Genomic DNA, 13,699 nt, shown 5'->3' on the forward strand with positions numbered 1-13,699 from the left:
TGGGGCTCGCAGCGGATGAATGAGCTCCAGACGCCCCGGCCTGTGGCCAATTGGAGCCTTAATTACTTCCTGAGGATGCTGGGCCAGCAGCCCGGCTTCTGCTTGGCGGCTGAAATGCACTTCCCGGCTCCCACTGCTCGGCCTCTTCCCTCTCATTAGGTCAGGCTGTTAATGCTCCCAGCTCTCCTCCCCCTCCCCTCCCCGCCCTCCCCGGCTCCATCCCAGCTCCTGGGCACAGGAGGCTCCTGCTCCTCAGAGTGAACCTCAGGGGACGTCTGCCCTCACCAGCCCACTCACCCCGGTGACAAACGGCACGCTCAGAGGCCGGGCCGGGCGCTTGCCAGCAATGGATCGATCTTTCTGCAGCCAGGCCGGGCGCCTGGAGAACATGATAATCCCAGAAACAGAGGCACCGAGGCAGAGGTAAACCGAGTCAGCCACCGAGAGGGTCAGGACCTCAGGTCAGAGATCCCGACAGGAACAGTCAGAGAGACAAGACAGAGCGACGGTGCCCAAGTTGGAAGGTCTAACCCGGACCTGAAGGACTCTCCGCCACAACAGAGCCGACCGGTGGCTGTCCAGCCTCTGCCGGGAGCCCTTCTCCAAGGAAAGGGGGCCCTCCCTGCTTCCCCTGCAGCCCCCTCACCCTGGAACCAGTCTAGAGCTCCTCTGCGTCGGCCCCCACACTCATTCCTCCCCCGTGGGACGACCTCAAGGAGACAGAAGCCTGCTTGTGTGCCCTCGGCCTTCTCTTCTCTGGGCCTTCTCCCCCGACCTCCCTGCCTCCTCTGGACAGTCTCCAAGTGAGTGATGTCCTCCCACCAAGGATGGTGGGGCTCCCGAGCAGACCCACCTCATCCCGTTAGCCCTTTGGGGCAGCTGCCCTGCCCTGCTAACTCATTCCGAGCTGACTGGCAGGCCACAAAGACCCTGGAGTCTTTTTCGGTTTGAGGTCCTGCCAGCACCTTTTGTCCCCCAGGGCTGGGGAGCTCCCATCGTGGTCTCAGCCCTCTGGGCCTCCACCTCCCCTCTGCAGAGAGAGAGGAGGCTCCAAGGTCCCTCCCAGCTCTAGATCAGGGTCCTGTGAACCCGGAGGGAGGAGGGCCTGGAGGGCTCAGCATGAGCCGCTGCCCAGGAGCCACGGCCACCCCCATCTCCCCGTCCCTGGCGGCTTCCACGGTCCCAAGTCAGCCAGGGAGCCCCCAGTGAGCGCGGCCCTTGGTCCTGGGTACAGGGGTAACGGGGAGAATGGAGGCCGAGGGAAGAAAAAGGACGGAAGGCAGGCCCAGGGGGCCTGGGGGGGGGGAGGGAGGAGGGACAGAAAGGGGAGGGGAGAGGGAAAAGGAGAAGTAGGAGGGGAAGGGGGAAAGGAGCAAAGGGAGGGGAAGGAGGGAGGGGGAAGGGGAAGGCTTCCTGAAGGAGACAGAAAAGGAGACTTCCAGGCAAGGGAGTCAATAGCAACGCACAACCTCCCTGGGCGCGCTGGCCCAGACGAGAGGCCAGTCTGGCTGGAGCTGGGAGCGTGTGAAGGGCAGCAGGCGAGGTCAGCCTGCAAGAGGAGGGCAGCAGCGGGGGAGGGGCCCCGAGGCCAGGTCTGAAGGGGAGGAAGGTCCGCACGTGTGATGGGGGCTGGACCCCATGGAGGGGGGGAGGTTGCTGTGGTGAAAGCGCTGGGATGGGGGGGCCTGAATCCTGGGCTGCTCCCCCCCCCCGCCTCGTGGAGCTGACAAAGCACTCCTCAGATCACTGGAGGAGAGGGGCCAGCCCCGGGCGCCTCTGGGTCCCCAAAGGCCGCTGCCCCCGGGTCCCCACGTGCCCCGTCACAGAACTGTGGCTTTAGGATTCGTGGGCACACACAGGCTTCCTGGGCACTTCAGAGAAGTCGTTCTCAAGGGCAGCCTCTAAGCCCCTTCACCGCCTCCATTCAAAATTTAATTTAATTTTGACCCCTTGTGTGATTTACATTCATCTCTGTTGAATTTAGTTTGATCAATTTCGACTCCAAAGAAGCAATCAATTGACACGCATTTATTAAGTGCCTGCTGTGTGCCAGCAGCTGTATTAGGAGCCCCTGCCTTTAATGGAGGAGACCACATGGACTTAAATGAGCATCTCCAAGCAAGACACCAAGGAGATGGAGGAGGGAGATAGGGAGGAGCTAAGTGCTAAGGAAATCCAAGCTGCAGGGATCCCCTCGAGGTAAGGAAGAAGAGCCAGGAGGCACCCCAGGCAGAGGAGGCCCAGAGGGAGGTCAGGAGAAGTCAGCCTCCGAGGGAGGCCGCAGCCAGCCTGGCAAATGCTTCAGAGGCCAAAGAAAGGATCCGGTTTTATCCCGGAGGCACTTGGAAGCCACTGGAGTGAATGTGGTCAGACTGGCAACTGGGGAGCAAAGTGAGGACCGACTGGAGAGAGGAGAGGCCAGAGGCGGGGAGGCCAGAGGCGGGGAGACCGAGCGGGAGGCCGGACCAAGAACCCAGGAGAGAATGGGACAAATGGAAGGAAGGGAAGGGATTGGAGAGATGCTGCATGGGTAAAGTCAAAGAGATCTAGAAATAGACCGGATGGGGAGTAACTGGGGAGTCAGAGCCCGGGGGGCCAGTGAGACCCCCGATGGAATGAGGAAGTTAGAAAGAGGGAAAGCTCAGAGGGGGGGATGGAGCCCAGCAGTGGCCATGCAGAGTTTAGGATGCCTGCCTGTGCCCGGGCTGAGATGGCAGGGGCGGCTGGTGGTGAGGGACTGGAGGGGGGAGGGAGGGTAGGGCTGGGCGAAGAGACCCGAGAACCGTTCCCCTGAGACACGGATCCCGCAGAGCTGGGAAGATCCTTGCGCACAGAACAAGGACCCCTAACCTTGCCCGTGCTTGGCCCACCCGGCAGGTGCTCTGGCGAAGCCTGGAGAGCCTTTCCCAGAACCGCACTTCTGAATAACTGAAGGAAATGCTGAATTTCAGTCAGAGATGAGAAAAAAATGTGTCCTATGTATTTTAAAAAAATCAACAGTGTCAAAGGCTGCCAGGAAGCAAAAAGAAATGAGGAGCGAGAAAAGGCCATTAGAGCTGACAACTGAAGAGAGTACTGATACTAAAGACGATGTAGATAATTCTGATGATGGAACAAAATTAACCCATCCTGGGAAGCCTCTGGATAGAGAAAAAAGTTGGTTTTTTTTTTTTTTTTTTTTAAACATAAAACTCTTGTCAGAAACTGACATCCAAAATATACAGAATCCCTAATCATTCTTCAATGGACAGTGGGCAAAGGATAAACACAGAGATTCTCTAAAGAACCACAAAAAAGAATGCTCCAAATCACTAATGATCATAGAAATCCAAATCAAGACAACCTGCAGCCTCGCATCCAAGCCTGCCAGTGACAGAAACGACAAACATGGCTGAAGTCAGCGTCAGACGGGCTGTGCAAAGGTAAGCACGCTCGTGCATTGTTGGTGGAGCTGCAAATTACTCCCACTGTCCTGGAGAATTGTTCGGAATCCGGCAAAGCAAGTTACTGAAACGTCTATTCCCTTTGAGTCAGAGATTCCACTTCCGTGCACAGACTCTGAAGCGATCCCTGACAAAAACAAAGGTCCCACAAGCACCACGAACACTCGGCGCCTCTCCCAGGAGCCAGGAACCGGCAAAGAACCGTGCCGGAGGCTGGGAGACGCACAAAGAACCAGGCCCGAGGCTGGGAGACGCAGGACGGGCCGAGGGCCCCGGACGAAAGGGAGTCTCGCTCTGCAGCAGGAACGATGGGCTGGATGGACAAGAGAAGCACCCACCAGAAGAATCACTTGAACCTGTGCAGAGCGAAGCAAGCAGAAGCCAGAAAGCAAAGAGCTCTGATGACATGAAAGGGAAACCTCCGCCGGGAAGGGCAGAAATGGCTGAATGATAACGACCAAGGCTCCGGAGGCAGGCCCCAGACGCGGGACAGAACGCGCTGTCTGCGTCCAAGAACCACCGAGGAGATGGAACCCAAAGCACACTCATGTCTTTTTTTTTTTACCTCCCTTGCTTTTCCCTTTTGCTCTGATGTTTCTCTCCCAACATGATTCATAAAAGGATGTGTATTAAAAGTAAATAAAAAAGGGGCCAAGCCCGGCCCAGAGGAGAGGGTGGAGACAATGCCTGAGGGAGGGGGCAGAGGGGGCGGGCGCAGGGAAGCTACTTCTGAAGAAGCCGGATTATTGGTCATGTCAGAGAAGGCGGCGAGCTCAGAGCAAGGGAGCGTCCCCTTCCCTAGGAGTTAGCAGGGAGAGACAGTCCAGGCCACCACCACACCAGGAGGGATGGAGAAGAGAGCAGGGATGGAGGTGGCAATGGGGGAGATGGCCAAGGGCAGCGGGTGTGGGGAGGGAGTGGGGCTGGGAAGGGTGAAGAGGGAGAGGAACCATGAGAAGGTCTGATTCAGTGCAGCTCACCCTGCACCTGGTACCTACTTAGTGCCCTAGAGGCAGAGCTTGGCCCTTGGGCCTGTGACACCCTGGCTGCCCTCCTCAGCAGCCCAACACTCTAAGAGCCACGTGGCACAGCCCCAGGACCAACGAGGGCAGAGCTGGAGCGCCGGTGGGCCCCGCCAGTCTCTCCCTCTTCAGCTCCTGCCTGGCCTCCCTGGCTCTCACAGCCAGCACATAGTAGGACTTTTACAAATGCTCGCTAAGTTGAAGCTTTCTCTTTGGCCCAGTCTGCGCCCTGACGGGGCCGCCTCCAGGCTTTCGGAGGGCACGAGAGGGGGCTCGGAAAAGGCAGGTAGGGGGTTAAGGAAGGCCCGAGTGCCCCAAGAAAGAGCCAAGAGCTCACCAGCTAAGGACAGGAGGTAGGATGAAGGCGAGGACTTAAGACCTGCTCTGGCGAGTCTGAGGAGCTGGGGGTGAAGGGAGGCCGGGGAAAGCGACTCTCCGGGGGTCCCACGGCTAGCCAGGAACCATCAGGCCATTCCCCCATTTGCAGAGGGAAAGGCAGACACAGCCAGGAAAGAGACTCGCCTGCCACCTCACGGGTTTCAGAGCCAGGAGCTTTTCCCCCCCACCCAGGTTGGCAGCAGGGAGTGGGAAGGGAGAAGGGGTGGGCGTCGGGGCCCCGCCCTCGGCCTTTGCCAGGGTTCCATGCTGTGCCCGCTGCTCTCTGCCCGGGCTCCATGCCCAGGGCCGATGGCACACTCCTGCAGCCACCCTAGTCAGGGCCCGTGAGCTGCTCGCTTCCGGCCTCACCTGGACCGCCGGGCCTGGGCATGCGGCTGCGCTCATGCCCCTCCATTACCAGGATTACGGCGCTGGGCCCAGAGAGGACTCGCACTGACGGACGTGCCCTTTCTCTCCCCTGGCATTTTAATAAAGTCCTTTCTCCGGCTGGAGCGGGAAGCCAGGGGGGCTCAGAGAACACGTGCGGGGCTCACGGCTCGCCTGGGGGAGGAACCAGCATGTTTTCTGCTCTCCACAAGGCCACCGTGTCATTATCCGGGAACACGGAGCTGTCAGTCCCTGGATGGGCCTGGGGAAGCAGCTGTACTGGCAGCAAGTGGGGGGGGGACGCTGCTCCCTCTCCCTCGATAACCCCACCTTCCATTCGCTGCAGGGACGCTTGTTGTCAGCCCCTGGGGGCCCCAAACTGCAGCAGCCAGACCCCCGGGCCACCCCCAAAACAAAGTCCAGGGATGGCGGCTCAGGGCCACAAACTCCGAGGAGCCCCTGCCTAGAGAGGAGCCCTCTGTAGCCGACGGTCACGGCCCCCCTTCTGGTGGGGAGGTCACCACCTGCCAAGGAGCCTGGCTGCACCCCAGGGCCCAGCCCCCACCTCGGCCACGAACCAAGACAACCTTCCTTCCTGCCACACCCAGCTCTACTCCCTTTTAAAGATCGGCCCTTCGGCCACCACTGCGCGCCAGGCCCCGGACCGGGCACGGAGGCGACAGCGGCACGAGCAGAACAGCCCGTCCTGGCGACGGGCACAAGAGGGACCCAGGCCAGCTACAAGAGGGCACGGGGAGCCAGCTCCGAAAGGGGGGAGAAGCCCAGGGGCAGAGGACGGCTCATTTCCCCCTCGCGGCCAGGCTTCTCTGCCCCGCGTCCCTCACACCCGGACACCCCATGGACATGTCCAAAGCACAACTTCTCTTCCCCCAGGCCCTCCCACCTGGCTGCTGAAGGTGGGGGGAAACAGGGGACTCTGCCCGCCTCAGTCTCTCCCCCCTCCGCTCAGCCATCAGAGAGACTTTCCTAAGCCTGGGTCTGACCGTGTCCCCGCCCTTCTCAGTCCTCTCCAGGATCAAACCCAGCTTTTCTGGCCTTCAAAGCCCTTCCTGACCGGCCCCTCCTCCACCCTGGCTGTTCCATCTCTTGGCTGCGCCCTCTGTCTCTTCTGCTGACTAGGGAGGTTTCTGGCTCCCTCACGTCCCTGCCCCTCCTCCCAGGGCCTTCCCTGCTAACTCTGCCCCGCGAGTCCTGACACAGCTGGCCGTGCCTTTGTTGGCTTGTGTTCTCCCCGCTGCACCGTAAGCTCTCTGAGGGGAACAGCTGCCTTTTGCCTCGCTGGGCATCCCCAGAACTCAGCACGGTGCCTGGCAAGGGGGTGCCATGTCTGGGAAGCAGCCACGGAGCTTCTGAGAGAGAACTGGGACCTCGGTCCGGGAGGGGAGGCTGGCACCCAGCTGGGACATGCCCAGTCGCAGAGTTTTATCTGCAACAAGAGGGAGCCAGTGCAGCTTCTTGAGCAAGGCAGGGAGGCTGGTGCTCTAGGACTCTCGGGCCTAGCAAGGGCCAAGCGAGGGATAAATCCCGGGCATGGAAGCAGCAGGGAGCGGCGGCGAGACTGCAGAGGCGGCTTTGGAACCCAGGGGGATGGTGGGAGGATGGTGAGTCCCCCAAGGGACCTGAAATCAGGAAACAGACGGCCTGGGGACAGGAAGCTGACTTTGGACACATTAAGATGTAGATGTTTATGAGACATCCAAAGGCAGCTGCGATGTGGGACTGGAGGTCGAGAGGTTAGGGCTGGATAAAGAGATCTGAGAATCTTCTGCTTGGACGTGACAGTTATACCAGCGAGGGCTGGGGAGGTGGAGGCGGCGGAGGGGAGGGGCCCGGACACCCAGGGAGCCTTCCGTCCTTCCTCCCAAAGCCCCTATGGCCCCTCTCTTCCCTCCCTCCCGAGCAGGGTAATCCCTGCCCCACAGCCCGCAGGCCCCGGACACTTGTGTCCCTGCTCAGGGGTTCACCCCTCATTCGTGCCCCCCGACTCTCCCTGGAGCACGAGCCCCCCTGCCCAGGCCATTCCCACAGTCCTCGGTCTCCCTCAGCCTCCTCCTTCCCCCCGTGACTTCTTCAGGCAGCAGCTGGATGGCGCCTGAGTTCCTGCTCACCAAGACCCAGCCGGGACATTGCGCCCTTGGGCTCCAGCGGGGAAGCCTGTGTGGCCCTTAGCCCGACTGCTCGCTCTCCGGCCCCAGGCCCTGGACAACAGGCCGGGCTCCTCTGCTGGCCTTCTCCAGCGCCCCGCCCCAACGCAGCCCCACGCCACGGCTTCCTACGTCCCCTCGTTTGTTTGGTTCTCTGGCCTGACTGGGCCAAGCACGAGTTCCGGCCGGCCCAGGCCTGCTGCCCGCCCCATTCACACGTGCTCCCTCCCACTCACCCCTTTATCCAAGGTGGACGCTTCGTTTCTGATATCGGGGTGGCAGAGCTCGACCGAGGGCATGGACAAGGCTGGCAGCGCCACCAGTATGAGCCTGGAGCGCCGAGGGCAATGTAAGGCCGCCCAGCCAGCGGGCACAAGAGAGGGAGAAGCAGGTGCTCCCTGACTTTTCCAGCAGCCAGGGCTTCCTCTGAGAGCCTGATCAAAGCCCATTCATTCCCCATTTGCCCCCAGATATGCAGAATCGATCTCCCCGGGTGCGACCCTGAGAATTCAAGCTTGCTCCCTGGGCCCCAAAAAATCTGGCTAATGGGGTACGTGGCCGGACTTCAGTTGGGGATCTCCGAGCCCAGGGCCGATGAGGGTAAAAGCTGACCTGAATCTGAAAATCATCAGGCAGTGTTCTCAACTCTGGCTCCTGGGAAAGTTCTAGAAGAGGAGGCAGTGACCAAGAGCTGCCGTGCAAGACCCCCATCTCCTTTTAAGACTGAGGGCCCGACCCTCTCCAACAATGAGATGAACCAAATCAGCTCCAGTAGAGCAGTAATGAACTGAAGCAGCTACACCCAGCGAAAGAACTCTGGGACATGACTATGAACCACTGCATGGAATTTCCAGTCCCTCTGTTTTTGTCCACCTGCATTTTGGATTTCCTTCACAGGCTAATTGTCCACTACTTCAAAGTTGGATTCTTTTTGTACAGCAAAATAACTGTTTGGTCATGCATACGTATATTTAATTTATACTCTATCATACTTAACATGTATTGGTCGACCTGCCATGGGGGGGGAGGGGAACAATTGGAACGAATGGTTTGGCAATTGTCAATGCTGAAAAATTACCCATGCATATGTCTGGTAAATAAAAACTATTAGATATGAAAAAAAAAGTAGTGAAGAAAAAAATAAAATAAATGTTATATGTATTCTGAAAAAGAAAAAGAAAAAAAAAGACTGAGGGCCCGAGTCAGGAGGGGAGGAAGGCTTGGTAAGACTCCTACAATTCCCAGGAACAACATGGAGACGTGCAGCCCCCAAAACAAGAGCAGGTGGATCTGGGCCATCGTTCTAAAGAACATCAGTCTGGGGAGAGTCCCCCAGCGGGGACCCCAAGGACTGGGCTTGGCCAGAGCTGGTTCCCATTTTTCTCAGTGACTCAGTGCCCCAGCGCGCGGGTGGCAGAATGTGCCAGCAAGGCAGAGTGCCGGCTGGGCTCCAGGAGGTTAGATGTAAAGTCAGAGGTCCAGCCCAAGGAATTAATGTCACAAGTACGGGGAGGGCGGGAGGCCTGGCCGGGCAGCCAAGTGCCCGAACGCAGGCTCAGGGAGTCACTGGGGGCAGGGAAGCGGGGTCTCGAGGAGAAGGGGCATCTCTGTCCTCTGTCCTGCAGGGTCGCGTCTGGCAGCCAGCGCTTGGGCCTGGGTGCCACCATTAAGGAGCTGGCATCCGGGTGGCCTGGCCAGGGCAGAGACTCCACAGGTGCCATGTGCATCCCTGGAAGGAGCGGGAGGGCTCAGCCTCCAAGTAAATGAGAGGCTGTATCAGGGGGAGGGATCGGCTGTTCTGCTTGTGCCCCTCCCCCGGCAGAACCGGGAGCAATGTGGGCCAGTCCCAACTCCCAGCAAGGCCCCTTCAGACTGGGTGCCATAGACCCGGAGCTTGGGTCACCCTGGGAGGTGATAGCTCTGGAGGCCCCCAAGCAGAGGAGGCTGGTAAGGGGCTATGGCGCCTGGGGCCTGGCAAAGGGCCTTCTGACCTACAAGGTCCCAGGCTCGAACATGGAGGCCCCGGGACTCTTCTCGGCAGAGGAATGATGGGAGCCCTGGGAAGTGACGAGGGGGAGAGCACGGAGGACGAAGAGAAGGCCCGAACTGCCTTGGGGACGCCCGGAGGAGCAGTGAAGGTGACTGAGGAGGAGGAAGCCCAGGAGAGCAGGGAAGGGAGGGAGGGAGGGCCAGGGAGGCTCAGACACTGTGGAGGGAGGAGACAAAGGCCCCACTTAAGAGATGACTGGGGCGGGTAATTAGAAGGGACAAGCTCCTTACACAGGGCATGGGCAGACCGGGCCGGGTCGGGTGGCAGAGTAAGGGCCCCGGCCCAGCTTTGCCAAGCCTGGTGGCCGGGATGGCCCGGGATGACAGCCTGGGAACAGCAGGTCGAGGAAGGTTTGCCCGGCCCGGGGTAGGAGAGCTGAGCGGGCCAAAGGCAGCAGGAAAAGAGGGGCTCAAGCCTGGAGAAGGTGGGGGCGGGCAGGGTCCAGAGCTCGGGGGGCACTTTGACTCAGAGCCTCCCCAAGATGAGAGCAAAGTGATTCTGGCAGGGGGTGGGTGTTAAGTGGAGAAAAAAGGGGCTCAAGCTGAACAGCCTCCCCAGCAGAGGCGGCAGCAGAGAGGAGGGGAAACGGTTCTGCGGATGGCCCCTGAGGTGGGAGACGGAGGCTGACGCCAGAAAAGGGCAGTGGGCCGCTCGGGGAGGGGCTGCGTTCCCCAGGCCCGCGGGCCTTCGAGCAGAGGCAGGTGGGGCTCCGGACGCAGGGTCCCTTCCACAAACCTGCCTTTCACCGGAGGTCTCCGGCCCGCTGCTGCCCAACCCCCTGCAGCAAACCTGCCTGACGGGCCCCCAGGGGATGGGAGAGCGCCCCCCCCCCCCCGGCGCCCCCTCATTACAGAACACCCTCTACTGCTTTCTGCCATCGGAATGGAAGCTCTTTGAGAGGAAGACCGCCTTTCTGCTTATTTGTTTCCCTAGCACTCAGCACAAAACCTGGCACACAGCAAGCGCTTCATAAACGCTCGCTGCCTGACAACGGCTCTCCACTCTACAGCCGCCACGCAGCCACAGATCCCCCTCGCCTCCGCCGGACCCAGGCTCCGCCAGCCTCCGGGGCTCCCCCCACAGCGGCTGCCGGGGCCGGCCGCACTCACCTGAGTCCCGAATCTGTCGCCTCTACTGCACTGACGCCTGCAAGGCCTGAGCTGGAGCCGGGGGTCCGTGGTTCATTCCTGCAGAGAGAGGAAAAGGCAGGGAAATTAGTGAAGGGAGACGGGTCCCCATCCCAGAGGAGGAGCCGGGGTCCCTGCAGTCCATCCCCCTTCCATGCCTGGCAGTGGGCACTTCCCCCTCCCGGGGCACCGGGAGGGCTCACACAGCAGGGGCTGCGGTGGGGGTCCAAGCTCCCGGGGCGTGGCTGCTGACTCTGAGGCCGGCCCCCTTAGGATGGCCGGCCGGACAGACTGGACAAACTGGCCGCCTCGGGGTCTCTCCCACTTAGCACCAGACGCCCCCCGCCCCGCGTCCGTTCTAAGAGGGCATGTCTCCCTGTGCCGGCCGTCAGTACAGAGCACCCCCCCAGACACCATCCCTCTCAGCCCGGGCCCGCTGCCCGCCAGCTACCAACAAGCCGGGCCGAGGCAGGTCTGGAGATGGGCGGCCCCCCGCTGACTGGGGACAGAGTTTCCACAGCTCAAGGACCACCCCCTGGCCCCAGAAAGGCCCAGTTACTCTTCCCCGACGTCACTGCCCAGAGCCCCGCTGCCCCTCGGTCACACTGACGGGCACTCAGCTTCCCTCCCAGCACCCCCGGGGGCCGCCATGCGTCCGTCTCTAGCCCACAGAGGGCGCCCTCCTGCCTTCAAGACTCACCCCCCCCCCCCCAGATCTCCAGACCCAGAAGCTGGTCCAGCCCCGGCCCCAGGCCGTCACACTGAAGGGCCCGGCTGGCAGGCAGCCCCCCTCCTCAGACCCCAGGTGCAGCATGTGGGCACCACCCCCTCCCCCCCAAACCTGGCCCTGGGTGCGGGTGTCCACACTGGCACAGAGGCCAAATCCAAGGAGGCTGAGGAGCCCGGCGGGGGGTCAAAGGTGAAAGGTTCGCATAAAGGTGAGGAGAGCAGCATTGAGCCTGTGAGATCTGCTGAGCCTCCAGGGAGGGGGCTCCAGGGACTTTATTCTCATTCTGGGAGGCCAAGGTCCAGCAGCTAGTAAAGGTCAGAGGTCAAGGCCAATGCAGCCTCCTTCTGTCTGCCACAGTGGGAGAGGAGGAGGGAGGTGGGAGCACCCGGCTGGAGGGCAGGAGTCACTGGGAGTCATTTGGGAGAGCGAGGTGGGAGCTGCAGCTTGGAGCGCCGAGCCTGGAGGCTGCACCAGGGAGCCCAGCATGGGTCAGACATGCTCCTCAGGAGAAGGAACCCCACCGAAATGCTGCCATTTTTTAAACTTTTAGTATATAGTAGGTGCTTAATAAATGCTTAAAGATGCATTGATTAAGGGAGGAAGGCTCAAGGCCAGCAGATCCCCAGCAACTACTGCATCAGTCCAGAGGGAGGTGATGAGGGGGAGGCCTTGGCCAAGCTTGGAAGCGGGGAGGGGGAAAACAGGGCGTAAGATGCCAGATCCCTTCCCCAGGCCCGAAGATGCAGGGTGCGGGGCAGAGACCGAGACCCAGCTTCCTGGACCCCCCCCCCCAGCCAGCACCGCCCCCCAGCCGCTCCACTCGCTTTTCCGAGATCAGGGTCCCAGAGCTCTGGCTGAGGAGCGTGTGAGACCCCCGGGGCAGAGCAGGGTGGGCTCCCCCAATGCCGACGTGGGGGCCACAGCAGCAGCAAGCGGGGAGCCTGAGAGCAAAAAGCGGGTTCCCAGAGGGATGGGGGGGATGCATGAGCGGGGCCTGGGAGGGACCCAGCGGGCTTGGAGGGGAGGGACAGGCCCCTGCAGCCGGAGAGGAGGCCCTAGGGAAGGGCAGGGGCACGGGGCAGCCTGGGTGGCTTCTGCCCCCACTGAGACCCTGCACTGGCACTGAAAGGGAAAAAAACCTGAAAAGCTTAAGGCAGAGAAGGCACTGGCTCATTCGGAAAAAGATCTGGGGGTTTCAGTGGACCCTGAGCCAAACCCAGAAGTGAGGGAGGGCCCTTCCCTCGCACCTGGGGGGCCAGGCTGGCTCCCCCCCAAGCTCCCTGAGCCCTAGAGCACCTCTGGGAGGGGCCTGAGGAGAGTAGCTCTCCAGCTCTAAGTCTCCACGGGAAGAGGGTCGCCTGCCTGCCGGGCTCGGAGAACAGGCCCTGGCGGGGGCCTGGGGGGGAGACAGCCCTGGACAGTGGGCTCCGGGGCCAGCCCAGCCCCACCGGGAGGCGCCCTCGGCTTCCTGAGCGCCGCCCGCCCGGTTCCAGCCCCCTCAGGCCCAGCCCCCCTGGCTGCAGCCCCAGCGCAGGTGCCGGTCCGGCCCCCTCCTCCCGAGGGTCAGGGTCGGGTCCGGCCCCCTCCCTTCCCGCAGCAGGGCCCACCCGGCTCCCCACCCGCCAGGAGCGCTGCTCCCGAGGGGGGGAAGAGGGGGCGGCAGGCTGGCCCTGGGCGGGAGGGGCCGCCCCTGCCCCTCCTCCCGCGACGCTCGCCCCAGCCCCCCACATTACCCGGGCCCTCCCCCCAGGTAGCCCGAGCCGGCGGGGCGGGGCAGGGGGCGGGGCCGGCCGGGCTGGAAAAGCCGGAGGGGCGGCATTCCTGCGCGAGGGCGCCGGGGGGGAGGGGGAGCCGAGGCACGGACTCCGAGAGACGCCCCCCCCCACCCGAGAGCGGGGGGCTCCTGCCCCCCCCACCCCGCACGTGCCCCGACCAGGGGGGAGGGCCTCGAGGATTTTGCCTCTCGCGGGCCCCGCCCGGGTCCCGGCCACGGGTACGGACACAGGGCCGGCGCGGACACGCGGAGGGGGGGGGATGTGGGGGGGGGGAGCTGGGCCGGAGCCCGGGGACGAGCTCGCGAGATGGGGCGCACAAGGAGGCGGGGGCCGGGTGACCGGTGCGGACCCCCCGTTTAGCTCCTCTCCTTCCTCCCCTCCCTCCTCCCCCCCTCCCCCCCACTCCCGTCAGCGGCCACGGCCACGGCCCCCACGGGGGGACACGGACGCGGGGTGCCGTACTCACCCGCGCTGCTGCTCCTGCTGCCGCGAGCCCCCGGGCCCCCGCTCTGCATGGCCGCCCCGCTCGGGCTCCTCGCGCCCCGGGCCCCGTGCCCGTCCACCCGCCGGTCCGGCCTCCGGAGCGCCAGCCCAGCCCAGCCCAGCCCGCGAGCCGAGCTGC

The 13,699-nt window shown here is 62.4% G+C and overlaps 1 protein-coding gene across 10 annotated transcripts in view; it reads right to left on the minus strand.

Moving 5' to 3' along the window:
* PTPRF (protein tyrosine phosphatase receptor type F) overlaps nt 1–13,699 on the minus strand; it is an 81,361-nt gene extending 67,662 nt beyond the window's left edge. For all 10 annotated transcript variants that reach the window (XM_074266178.1, XM_074266174.1, XM_074266177.1 and 7 more), the window contains exons 1-2: nt 13,544–13,699; nt 10,555–10,632 (exon numbers count right to left, since the gene is read on the minus strand). The gene's annotated coding sequence lies outside the window, so the exon portion shown is untranslated. The remainder of the gene's footprint in view (nt 1–10,554; nt 10,633–13,543) is intronic.

This window comes from Sminthopsis crassicaudata, chromosome 4 (assembly GCF_048593235.1).
Source record: "Sminthopsis crassicaudata isolate SCR6 chromosome 4, ASM4859323v1, whole genome shotgun sequence".
NCBI classification, from domain to species: Eukaryota; Metazoa; Chordata; class Mammalia; order Dasyuromorphia; family Dasyuridae; genus Sminthopsis; species Sminthopsis crassicaudata.